General features: G+C 29.7%; 1 protein-coding gene across 1 annotated transcript in view; it reads right to left on the bottom strand.

Moving 5' to 3' along the window:
* LOC124544143 (proton-coupled amino acid transporter-like protein pathetic) overlaps nt 1-12,071 on the bottom strand; it is a 58,033-nt gene extending 45,962 nt beyond the window's left edge. The window contains exon 1 of the mRNA XM_047122599.1: nt 11,945-12,071. The gene's annotated coding sequence lies outside the window, so the exon portion shown is untranslated. The remainder of the gene's footprint in view (nt 1-11,944) is intronic.
* Between the last annotated feature and the right edge of the window lie 326 nt (nt 12,072-12,397).

The following is a 12,397-nucleotide window of genomic DNA, read 5'->3' on the forward strand; positions in this document are numbered from 1 at the left end:
CACTTAATACTAGAAAATCCATTTTTACACTCACTTTTAAAATATTTTTTTTTGGATATGCAGTTTCAATTTATAAACATAAGTGATGTATAAGTACGTATCTAAATCAAAACTCAAAAATAACTGAATAGATGTCATGGATATTGAAACACTTTTATCCAATACTTAATAATTAATTTTTACTTCCAACGTCAGAAAATTTAATAATTTCGCAATGCACAATGCTGCGCACATTCGACACAAACTGTTTTCCTCCTAAATAAGTCAGTACAAATAACATGGAAATAAAACCGATGACACAACTACTTACAAGGCTAAGAAGTTGATGTTGTAAATTGTCCACATTTTTTAAAGGGCATAACCTTTACAGCAAAGGTGAAGTTACCAAATACGTAAAGCGTTGGAGACTAAGTAATAGTCCATAAGATGAATAGGGGTTAAAGGAAGGAGGTCCTAAAAGCAATGCCTTGTTTTTCGGTATACAATACATACATATATATGCTTTATGAATCCGCCTGCTTACCGTTCCATTTAGATATTAAATACGAACAGAGGAGAAACGTATATGTATATAAATAGACAAGCATAAAATACTTTTTCTCCCATTGTTTCAACCAATTTAACTTTTCAATTTTAACAATTAATCAATTAATTATGCTTGAATTTCGAACATTATGCTTTTATTATTCAATATATGTATGTACATCTGAAAGATGTTTTTGTTCACCGCTAAGAAAGAGAATCATAAACACAAACTTATGTTTACAAAGAATCACCTTTTTTAAAATTTTAATTCATCATCAGTACTTACTTGACAAGAAAATTTTAAGTTTTATTGTGTTAAGATATATTCTCATACGTGATGTGGTAGCTCTCAGTAAAGGAGCGCTGTGGTATAAGTTCCTTCATTAAGACTTGAGACTACCAAGACTTGAGTCATATACGTAAAAATATCCTCTCTGGTATATTATAAATAAGTCAAATTTGATGTTTATAGTGCATTATATTTTTTATTAAATTGTTTACAAATATAGCAATAGATTGCAGCAATGGTCTTCAAATAATATTATTTCATTGTGTTAAATAACAAAACGTCATCATAATATTTTTTATTGACCATTTCTAGTCTCGTTGTTTGTACTGTGTGATACACGTTTAGCAATTCATCGACTTTTTTAGTAATATTAGTCATTTTGCCGTTCACATGTTTTGGCATTGGTTTTTGACTGTAAACGGATTCTACTATTTTTTTATTTTGCCGCCTATTCATCGAAAAGTAATAGCTGCCATCAGCTGTTTTCCAAATGTATTTACACAACAATCCATATTTGATCTAAGTTACGACGGAATGGAATCAGGAGCATTATTTTAATCTATTTTAATTAACGCGTGAATTTCACGATGATATGGTATTTCAGTGCGTTAAATGTTGTAATTAATTAATATTACCTAGCCTTAGATACTTAGCAAAAAATAATAGGTAATATACTCAACACTCGTGGAGTTTGTTCTTAAAGAATAAATTCACTGTATTGTCCACGAATTTTATTCCGTGTCGTAATTTTCGATAAAGGTAACAATATTTTTTCTTAGAACTCTTTTTTCAACGATTGTTTTTGTATCTATCATTTTGAATATATTTAATTTGATGAAGAACGCTTAGAGTATTCTGTACATACTCGTAATTGGGGTGGTGGTGTGAAGATTATATAATAATCAACGATTCTTAAAGTTGATTGATCAATTATATTATAACATACAATTGAAAACAATAGCTCAAATTCAATGTCATATTTAGCGTCAGAGTTAAGAAAATTTTATTGAAGCATTATTTGTTTGGGTTTAAATAGATGAATAATAAAATGAAATTTATGTGTTGGTATAAATACAGTAGGAAAGTAATTATCAGTAGTGTTTGACACAAAATTCCTGTGCTATCTTAAAAGCTTTATCGTAAAGTAAACCATTAGTCATAATATCTCATTTTATATAAAATCAGGTACTCGACAGTTTAAGTCTTCCTTTACAAATCCGTAAAGATAATACTGAATCTGTGATGACGATTCAAAACTCTCATAAAGACGGTTCAGAACAACTATCACAGATATATGATAGCTCAGAATTATTAGATTAAGAAAATTTATTTTTAAACCAGATGCGAGTTGGTAGTTCCGGAATCCGTAAACAATAAAGTCTCATTAAAATCAGAAACAAATATTTATTTAGTCTTTAATCAATCACCAATAAAGACATGTTTATGACGAGATAATCTTGCGACAGCTTCGCTGGATATATTATATACTGATAAAGGAAATATACCAGACAGACCTGACATACGATAGGATTACACAAGCCATTGCTCCCTTAGCAGGATCGATATACACTCGTGACGCCTTGTCGACAGACGTGACACTCACTAAATTGAGGCGCGTGTTCGCGGAAGATACCATTTAGACGTATGTGCCACCGAGATCTTTTGTTAGCTCTCTCATTTTCAGCTTTGACGCTGTCAAAGCAATGCTGGATATTAGATAAACAATACGTTGTTACTAACAAGCTACGAACAACGTCTATAAGCTGTCTTAGACTTATCGCCAAGATATTTCTATAGGGACCTTATATTTATCTCATAATTGCTTTATTTTTCTTCAAAATTTCCTTTTATAAAAAGTGTTTTTTTTTCTTTCGTCAACTATAGTAATTTATTATTCTTATCAAAGTTACTAGTTAATTGTTATAAGGGACAGTAATTGTGATGACCAATCATTTAAAAACTATACAAATCAATGCCATAACATTGAGGTAAATAATCTGAAAAAATAATAATAGATCTTACACAAATCCTTTTTCTCATCGTAATTATTGAATCATTTATAAAATAGGTCATTGATGTTTGATTAATGTTGATAAATCTTTGTTTGCTGAAAATTCATCGCACTTTAAACGATAAGCCCAACAGTATCAAGTTAGTCAGAGAGAGATAATTACTCTCAAGAGGACCGTCAGTTGTTCATCGATTTTGAAGTACAAATATTTTTGATTCGTAATCTTAAAATCGATTTGGAGTCAATGATGTTCTAGTAAACAGATATGTTATTAATGCCCAAGAAGTGAAGACTAGAAAACGTTCCAATTGGGACGTTTGCCTTAAGTCGTTTTACGTAGTAATGCGTTATAATACATCATAATTACTTAGTAATACGTTTTGCGTAATTAAAACATCTAGTTATCCCTTTTACTTATTGTTTTTATCAAGCTAGCCTTTTTACTTGTAACAAAATGTGAAATAAACAGTCCCCGGCGCGGCACACTTTTTTCTGTTGTTTAGTATGGATATGACATATCTGTTTATTAGAATATCATTGTTTGGAGTCGAATATTTTGTTTCGATATTTCGACTATTTAGGTATAACTTCGATTATTATTATTTTATCACTTAAAATAAAATTAATATTCTACTTTTTTATAGGTAATATGATACTGGTTATATGATTAGTTCTGATTGGACGTTGTGCAAGTCAATCGAAATTTAGTTGTTTTTTTCTTTTATTTAATTTATAAATTGGCGCATCATTTTAAGTCATCAAGAGTTATAATGTGCATATATTCACTTTAGATGTGACAAAGTCTTTATTTATTGTTTTGCGATTATGAAACACGTTTTAAATACGAACCAGAAAAGAAAATTATATTTTGTGATAATATTAATTGTAATTATAATATTTACATAATGACTTCGACGATAATACTAACTCTTATATAAAAATAAATGTAATTAAATTAAAATAAAGTTATTTTTAGAGGAACTAATACATATTTAAAACATTTTTTCAAACTACTCGTACTTCTTTTCCATTAATTCATTTAAGTCATCATCGTTTAAGTTTAAATACTACTACTACCAGGTCTCGATAAATTATGGTTTATTTTAATTCCAATTAAAAAATAATATATCGTTAAAATATTTTTGATTTTAAATTCTGCAACTACCTTACCTACAATTTCTTTAAAATATTTATGACAATATGAAAATGACAAAACAGCAAACCCAAAGATGTGTTGTCAAGTTATATTTTAAACGATTTTAAAAATGGAACACGTTCTATTTTATAGGTTACAAACATAGATCACGTTTTCTTTTTTCTTATTTATTGCGTTATACATAAAGCCTAGCTTAAGTGGATTAATCCACTGAGAATAAATATATTAGAGTTCAACAATTACCAGGCTTATCTAAACAACTAATTTGGGACACGGTTTACTTTAATTGCTTTCGTTATTTCAAAATATTTTACAAACATAATTCGATTAATTTGTTATCTTTCTTTACCGTTTATTAATTCAGGTTACCAATTATCTGTTACGCACTTTACAATAATGCCCTTGTCATATATTGATTTTACGTGAACACTTAAGTTTTAAATGAAATAGGATTTTTTTTTCATAGTTTTTGTGCACATTTTTATTAGACGTATGAAATATCAGATGCCTGACTGATTCTGAATGGAGATAACCAATAGCGCGGGAAATTTTATCGTATACAAGTGTGTGTATGTGTCACCGTGAAATTGTAAATCCCGTTAGATTATAATCTATCTCACGAGATTGTGAACTGTCGAAAGATTATGAAACGCATTATTCGGTATTTTATAATCTATCGATGTAAATTTCAGATAATAAAAACTATTACCTAAACTAAATGAAATGTTATGAAATATCAAAATTGTATATGTTTTAGTGTAAGTAAATACGTTGAAATGGTAACGTCTAACGGTATTTACAATTTTACTCACTTACTATTTGCAAACAATAAAACAAAACGTAAACACTATAATTATCTAAACTTCGGTGAAAATGTGCACATTTTGACATTTTTTTAAATTAGCATTAGCAAATTAACATCGTCGTCACCACCCATGGATATCTTAATGAAAGGAGTATTTACTTAGTTGGTAACCATTCCTAACTTCTCACTTTGGGACTTAGTTGTTATAGCCCTTGTCTTAAGTGTCATAATTTGCTCAGTATCTGCTCTGCATCTAGACCGACGAGTCATTTTAAGCAAGCGTTTTGAATACAAGTATCTATCTACATTATATTTCAAAGAGCAAATAGTCCACCGTACACAAAATACACGATCTCTGATCTACTTTATATTTCTTAAGGATTACGAAATATCCTACGGAAACTACATTTATTAGTGGTTTCATAATTGTCACTTCAAAATTGTTTTTTTTAATCAATAGAGCAGCTGAGAAATATAATTCATTTTAATATGGTGCTTAGTAATCCGGTCTCAGAGTGGTATAGAATTATTGCGCATTGTTTACTAAAAACGGTGTATAGATAGCCTATGGCACATTCGGAGATATTGACATCCGATATTAGATATTGTCAATTAATAATCTGTGCTTGAATTGTCTCCAAAGAGGATATAATTGTTTAAAAAAATATGATCTCTCTAAGTAATTATTAAAACGTTAATTGTATTTATTTAAGTTGAATTATTAATAAGAACATATTGTTGATATAAAATTGAAATGTTTATTCTGAGAGAACAAATTGAACTGAGTTCTTTGAGAAATAATGTATTGCTAGACGAAAATACATGCGAATTAATATTTTCGACCCACGCAACACTTTTAATTATATTAATAAAAGGCGATTGTACACCTAGTCTGCGCAGTGAAAATATATTTTTTCTTAAGGCTATTTACAGACTTGTACTTCTTAACAAAACAAAAATACGTAAAAATAAATTAAACTATTTACTACGGCTCCTGTTGGTCTATTTAATTTATCTTAAGTGTATCGAATATCGAATCGAGCATTCTCTAATAATTTCAAATCTTTTACAAGAGAATGCGCAGCTGTAGGATATTTGCTGGCTGTTACTATTTTTTGTTAAATCTTATTTTATTCACAAGGCGTTTCCTCAACGACAAGATTGCCTGTAAATTGAGGCGTCAATAGCACAATGGCTTATAGATAAAATAAATAAATAAATATGAGACAACACCACATACATTACTCTGATCCCAATGTAAGTAGCTGAAGCACTTGTGTTATGGAAATCAGAAGTAACAACGGTACCACAAACACCCAGACCCAAGACAACATAGAAAAGTAATGGTAATGTACATCGACTCGGCGGGGAATCGAACCCGGGACCTCAGAGCGGCGTACCCATGAAAACCGGTGTACATACCACTCGACCATGGAGGTCCTCGAAGATATAGAGCGCCTAGCAATTAAAAATGTTGTATTCAATTGATGGATAAATAAGAATACTAGTATTTCCTAGGTTAAAAAATTAACATCATTGGTTAGATTTCAAGTATATGCCGACGTAATGCTTTCTCTCATGTAATGTTACAAATTGTATCATTACAGGTTGAGTCTATTATGCTCAATTCGCGTCAGTCTTATGTAACACTCGAATCTGAACTATAACGCTGTGACAATACCGGTGAATGCTCTCGGTCAGATTCGTGTCGAAATTTTAACAAAAGTGCGTATGTAAAATAATTTGTGTGACTCATTGGAAATATTTGCAGAGAACCTTTATAAATTTGAGATTTAATACATGTTATTGAAAGATAATATTAGCGATGGATATATAAAATATTTTTCCTCTTATTTCGATGAAGTTAAGAAGAAAATTCACTGGAATTATAAGGCACTTATGACTTTTGACATTTGCTTATTTGCTTAGCACTATATACAATATATGTTTCATATACGTAAGATTTTATGTGAATAAATCTAACAACATTTGGAAAACATTTTGATGCCTACGTAACGTTTAGTCCGTTTAAAGCCAAAAAAAATATTGGAGGCAGTAAAATCTTCGATTGTACAAGAACAGATTAATTAAGATTAAGACCCTAGAAATTTAGCTTTGGTTTCAAATTCTTGCAAGTACCATTGAATTTTCATGAAAATTAAAATTTTGTTATTAATTTTGTGTTAAAGGATGAAAGCCTGCAAAATGTTTGTTGCGCGTTCTTCTATAGTGTGGTGGATGAACTATGAACGAATATGAGTATTTAGAGTTGCATTTTATCTTAAATTATTACAACTATTAGACTAGGTTTCCCTTAGGATCGATTCCTAGTAACGCAAGCGAAACTAACTCATTTGTATGTGTATGTTTCACTTATACTCTTTCGTAGCCAAACCACTGAACTTAGAAAGCCTAAACTCTAGGATACCTGTGACATAGGCAACTTTTTACACCGAACACCTATCGATCAATCATTAAATACGAGCGAAGCTGCAAGCGACACCTAGTAATAAATGCTATATAACAGACTAGAAGATTCGTTTTTGAATACTACAGCGTGCATAGATGTCTAGATATATTTCCTAATACTAATGAATACTAGGCCATTCTTGTTGAATGTTGCAATCTAGAAAGGGTTTTAATGCTGTATTACACAATGGCAAAGAGACGATTACTTTGTGGACGTAAAAATTGACCACATCACAGTGTAACAGCCTTGAATGCCAAGTGAAAGCAAACCGTGTACTTCCATGTTACAAAGCCTTCCGTTTTCAAGCGATTTATGAATCATATCATGCGTCAGAGCAATTTTGATGTAAATTTTATTGATTGATATGTTTTAGTCAATAATATTCTAATAAACAGATATGTTATATCCATACTAAACAACAGAAAAAAGTGTGCCGCGCTGGGGACCGTTTATTTTATTTTATTTTTACATTTCGTTAAAAGTAAAAAAGATAGCTTGATAAAACAATAAGTAAATGTTTTAATTACGCAAAACGTATTACTACGTAATTATGATGTATTATTATGTATTACTACGTAAAACGACTAAAGGCAAACGTCCCAATTACGACGATTTTCTAGACTTTTTTCGCGTTAATAACATATCTGTTTGCTACAACATCATTGGTTTTAGTAATGTAAATTGAAAAATTAACACTTTAGTATATTTAAGTTTTGTAATGTTGCCACCGCTGAATTAAGGACTCCAATCAGTTCATGAAGGTCTTGAATGAATGGCCACCACGATCTAATATAAAAATCCTAAACAAAAATGTACTCCGTAAAGATTTAGTGTTGCTTGGGTTTCTTTGGATAAGATTCAGATTCATCATGCTATCTTGGTTCGTACAATGGGTGAGGCAATCTCATTTCTAGTACACTGGATAAAACGACGACATTTTCCATGGTTGACGGCGCATCGACCGCTGACTTTAAACAAAGACGGCCACCTATTATTTGGTCCATTCTATTGTCATCCTACATTTAACATAATCACAAGAATACATAAATCATTAAAGTCTTACCTACGTCCAAGACTCTTTGAGTAAATACTATCACTTATTCTATCGCCAAGCTGCACATCTTTGTACTGATGTATTCTGGTTTCATATATATGACATACATATATGTCACTGAAAATTGTGTCTTTATCAAATATATCATTGATTTATGATATTAGCAGTTTAAAAATTTCAGACAATTGAAAGACAAGATTATGATTCGTGGTGATCAGATACCCTTATACCAGTCCATCTACGTATTATAAACATATCGTAGACCTTTATGCAAAATATAATATAATATATAAATAATCAACCAATCAAATGTCCGAATATAAATATCTCAGGTACGAGAAAAGCTAGCGAAATATACTCAGCGAAATTGCTGTTTTATTTCCGTAAATGTTTCTGTCTTTTTTACAATACTATTAAGCTAACAGCGTCCCTTGCATCTTTTAATATTACATTTATAATTGAAGACTATTTTTCATATAAGCAAATATTTTAGATGGTATAAAATATTAGCAAAATCGAGTATACAGAAGGTAATCTTTGTTGTATAAATATAATTTTCTAAAATAAATATTTTTGTTTGTTGCTCAAGGATTTATTATATATTGAATATTTGAAACATTGAAACATAATGTGACTTAAAAAAAATAATAAACAAGGCTCAATCTTGAATGCTTTGGTTGATTGGCTTAAGATTTGTTGTTTAGATGAATCAAGTATAGATAATCTTTATGTTATCAGTTAAACCATTGCAAATTTTATATCATAAGTTTGGGTATTTAATTTTTTAATATGCAAGATTTGACGTAAACCTACTGATAGGTGAATTTTATTGAGAACGTTAAGTTACGTTTTATTTTAGTGCTTCTGGTATTTTTGCTTCTTTCCGTGTATTTATTGGTTTAAACTTGTAAACTTATATTGTAAATGAAAAGGCAAAGTTTTATCTTTGTATATATATAGAACTTATCGTTTAAATTAAGAAATATAAAAAACATTTTTTTTTTATTAAAGTTGCTATTAAAAAAATGCTCAGTTTATTTATTTGATATTTAAAAGACAATATCACTGCATTGTTCAACTGATGACTTTCTTACCTACATTTAATGTTAGAAATTTCATTCAATATTGAAGCATAATAAGAACTGACTTACTCATTCAAAGTGAATACAGTTTTTGATAAAAGATTAAATATTATAGAAGAAAGTATACAGTTCCGAGAAGATTCGGTTTAAAAAACAAAGGGCGTTTTTTCTGCCTTTACAATTATATATATAGTACAAATAGTTGCCACCTGCGGTCCGTTCTCGTTGTAGATCAAGGTCATCAGCTGTTAGGCATAAAAAGTAGTCTGTATCCTTCCCTGGATTTCAAGCTCGCTTTATATTGAATATTATTCTGTTTAGCCGTGATAGAAACAAACGGACAGACAGAGTTACTTTCGCATTTTTAACATTAGAATACATAACAAAATAAATAAATATTGAAATAATATGTCTGGAATCCTATTGTAAGATATACAAGTGTTGAATTCGTTACTACTTTAGTGAACATATCTAACGATAGGGAAAAATATAGGGGGTATATTTTTGGCGTCTAAATAGAATGATTATATTAATAAAAAAATTCGTTCAAGAAAGTCTCGCAATAAGACTTTCGTAGATAATGTCGAAATATCGAGCTCCACCGAACGAAAATAAAAAACATGGTAAATATCCCGAAATCAATAACTTTAATAATGGTTCAAGTAACTTTTCGGACGTTCACAAAACTTTCTACAGTATCATCACAATATAATGTATGGTTTAACGACAGGCCAATTTTTCATATTTATTCACATAGATTTGTAAAATACTGTAATTGTTTTTCTACCATCACTTAATGTTGGTTTTTACGTGTCTTTAAGTCGTAAACCAAATTAACCATTCATTCATTGATTCGTATTGTGATGCGTTTTTTCTGTGATTTCTGTGTTTGAAACTGATTTAAATTTTTTAATCACCGATAAGTACGCGACGACGTTTTGTTGTTGTTGTTGTAAGTACACGACATTGTTGTGTAATATAGTCTGTTTGATTTGGTAGCGGTGTTCATATCTAAACAAACTTACCTCGCCTTGTTTTAGCTAACACCGATTCCAAACACGACTGATTAGCTTTTGTAAATATTTAAACATTATTTTTGTCGTTCATTTTTGACAATGTTTTTTTACTAAAATTATTTTTATCTGTTTTTATAAAGGAGCTAATACTTGTTGACTGTCAGGCAGGATATATTGTTTACATATATAATAGTATTTAACTAAAATAAGATAGTATTTTAAATGTTAAAAAGAGTAACTACTAATTTTCTTGCGGGTTCTTCTCGGAAGAATCAACGATGGTAATTTAACTTAATAAATTTTGTAATATTAATATTCAAAAGTGCTTGTAGAAGCCGACCTGTGGCTTATTTTTTTTTGTAATTTAAACTACCAAAAATATTAATGAGGCTACAGAACAAAATACCCTTAATGGATAATGAATTTAAAATTTTATTGAGTCCAGTATTTTTTACAAAAAAGTGAAATGTTACAAAATAAATTAGCTTCTTTTTAATATTATTAACTAATGACATATTATTATTAATTATATTAAATAATAAATATGACCTTTGATTTTTAAGCATTCGATTTTTAAAAATCAAGTAATAATGTGATAACACAGCAAAACAAATACTTTAAATGAAAAAATAAATCAATTACACACGATTGATATAAATACACGTGCATTATATTTTCAGATTGTACTTATTGTTACTATTGTTTATGGATATAAAGATATTTAATTAAATTGTAATTTGATATGGCAATTTTAAAACTACTTTTAGTGTAGAATTCATTTCATACTGTAGAATTCATTGTTACGCGCACCAAATACGTGCACAATATTTAAGCTCGAACTTTATATGCATCATATTTAGATGCAAGATTTTATCTCGATACACTTTCCATAATTTGTAAAGAATACACTTCGTTTATTTCAGTAAATAGATCGCGATAAAATTAGTAAACTAGTTATAATTTAATTTCGTCGTTTTATGACTGAATTTATGTTTAAAATATATCTCGAGTTTGGCGGTGAAGGAAACCTGCATGTGCTTCGCGTCAAAGGGAGAGGAGGCTTTAGACCAGCAGTGGGAAATTTATAGGCTGTTGTTGTTGTAAAACCGAATTTTTAATGAATTAATTTGTTTAATGGCCGAAATTTACGAACGATTTTAAAGGTGTTTATTTTTTGGTGTGTAATCAAGCCAGCGTTTACCTTTTATTAATTTTATGAAGGAAAATAATTATCGAAACAGTAAATTCAATATGATAATGTTTTCGGCACTTTTAATTGGTATTTTATTATATTTAATTACATTCATGTAAGCAATAATTAAGTTGCACTTTTTTAAAATTAATTGGTACGAAAAGAAAAAAAAAAACATTTTTATGTAATGAAAACGCATAATTAAACAAATTACTCGTCTTAATTTCATACTAAATATAATTAACCCGAATTCGCAACAATATAAACATAAATATAATCGATTCTATAACAAAACAATCGATTAATAGTCGTAATAATTCCTCTAACTATGCAAAAAAGCTTACCTTATCGATTAAATATACAATTTATATTCCGATTCGTGCTATCCATTCATCACTTTACATCAAAACACCGATTCGATTAACCAATATACGTGTAACACATTCGATAGTTAACAGTGCACTGCAATCGTGCTGCGGTTGGCGAAAATGCGCGAGCGCAAGACCTTGTAAGTAACCAGTATACACGGACCTCTGATCTTTGCCAATCTCTTAACAAACAGTTCACGGCTTACAGAGGTGGTAGATCTTATATCTGGCAGAATTTTGTGACTTGTAATGATCACTTATTTTATGTCTCAGTTCAGTGACTGGGTATTTTCTTAATTAAAATAGTACATTTGACTATTACGGTTATCTAGGTTGAAGTTTTTATATGGTTATGCGACCGTTACGTGTAAGTGATCATGAAATACTTCGCATCGCACTTAAATCCTTACCTACATAATTGCATAATTA

The sequence above is a fragment of the Vanessa cardui genome, chromosome 4 (assembly GCF_905220365.1).
Source record: "Vanessa cardui chromosome 4, ilVanCard2.1, whole genome shotgun sequence".
In the NCBI taxonomy this organism is placed as follows: Eukaryota; Metazoa; Arthropoda; class Insecta; order Lepidoptera; family Nymphalidae; genus Vanessa; species Vanessa cardui.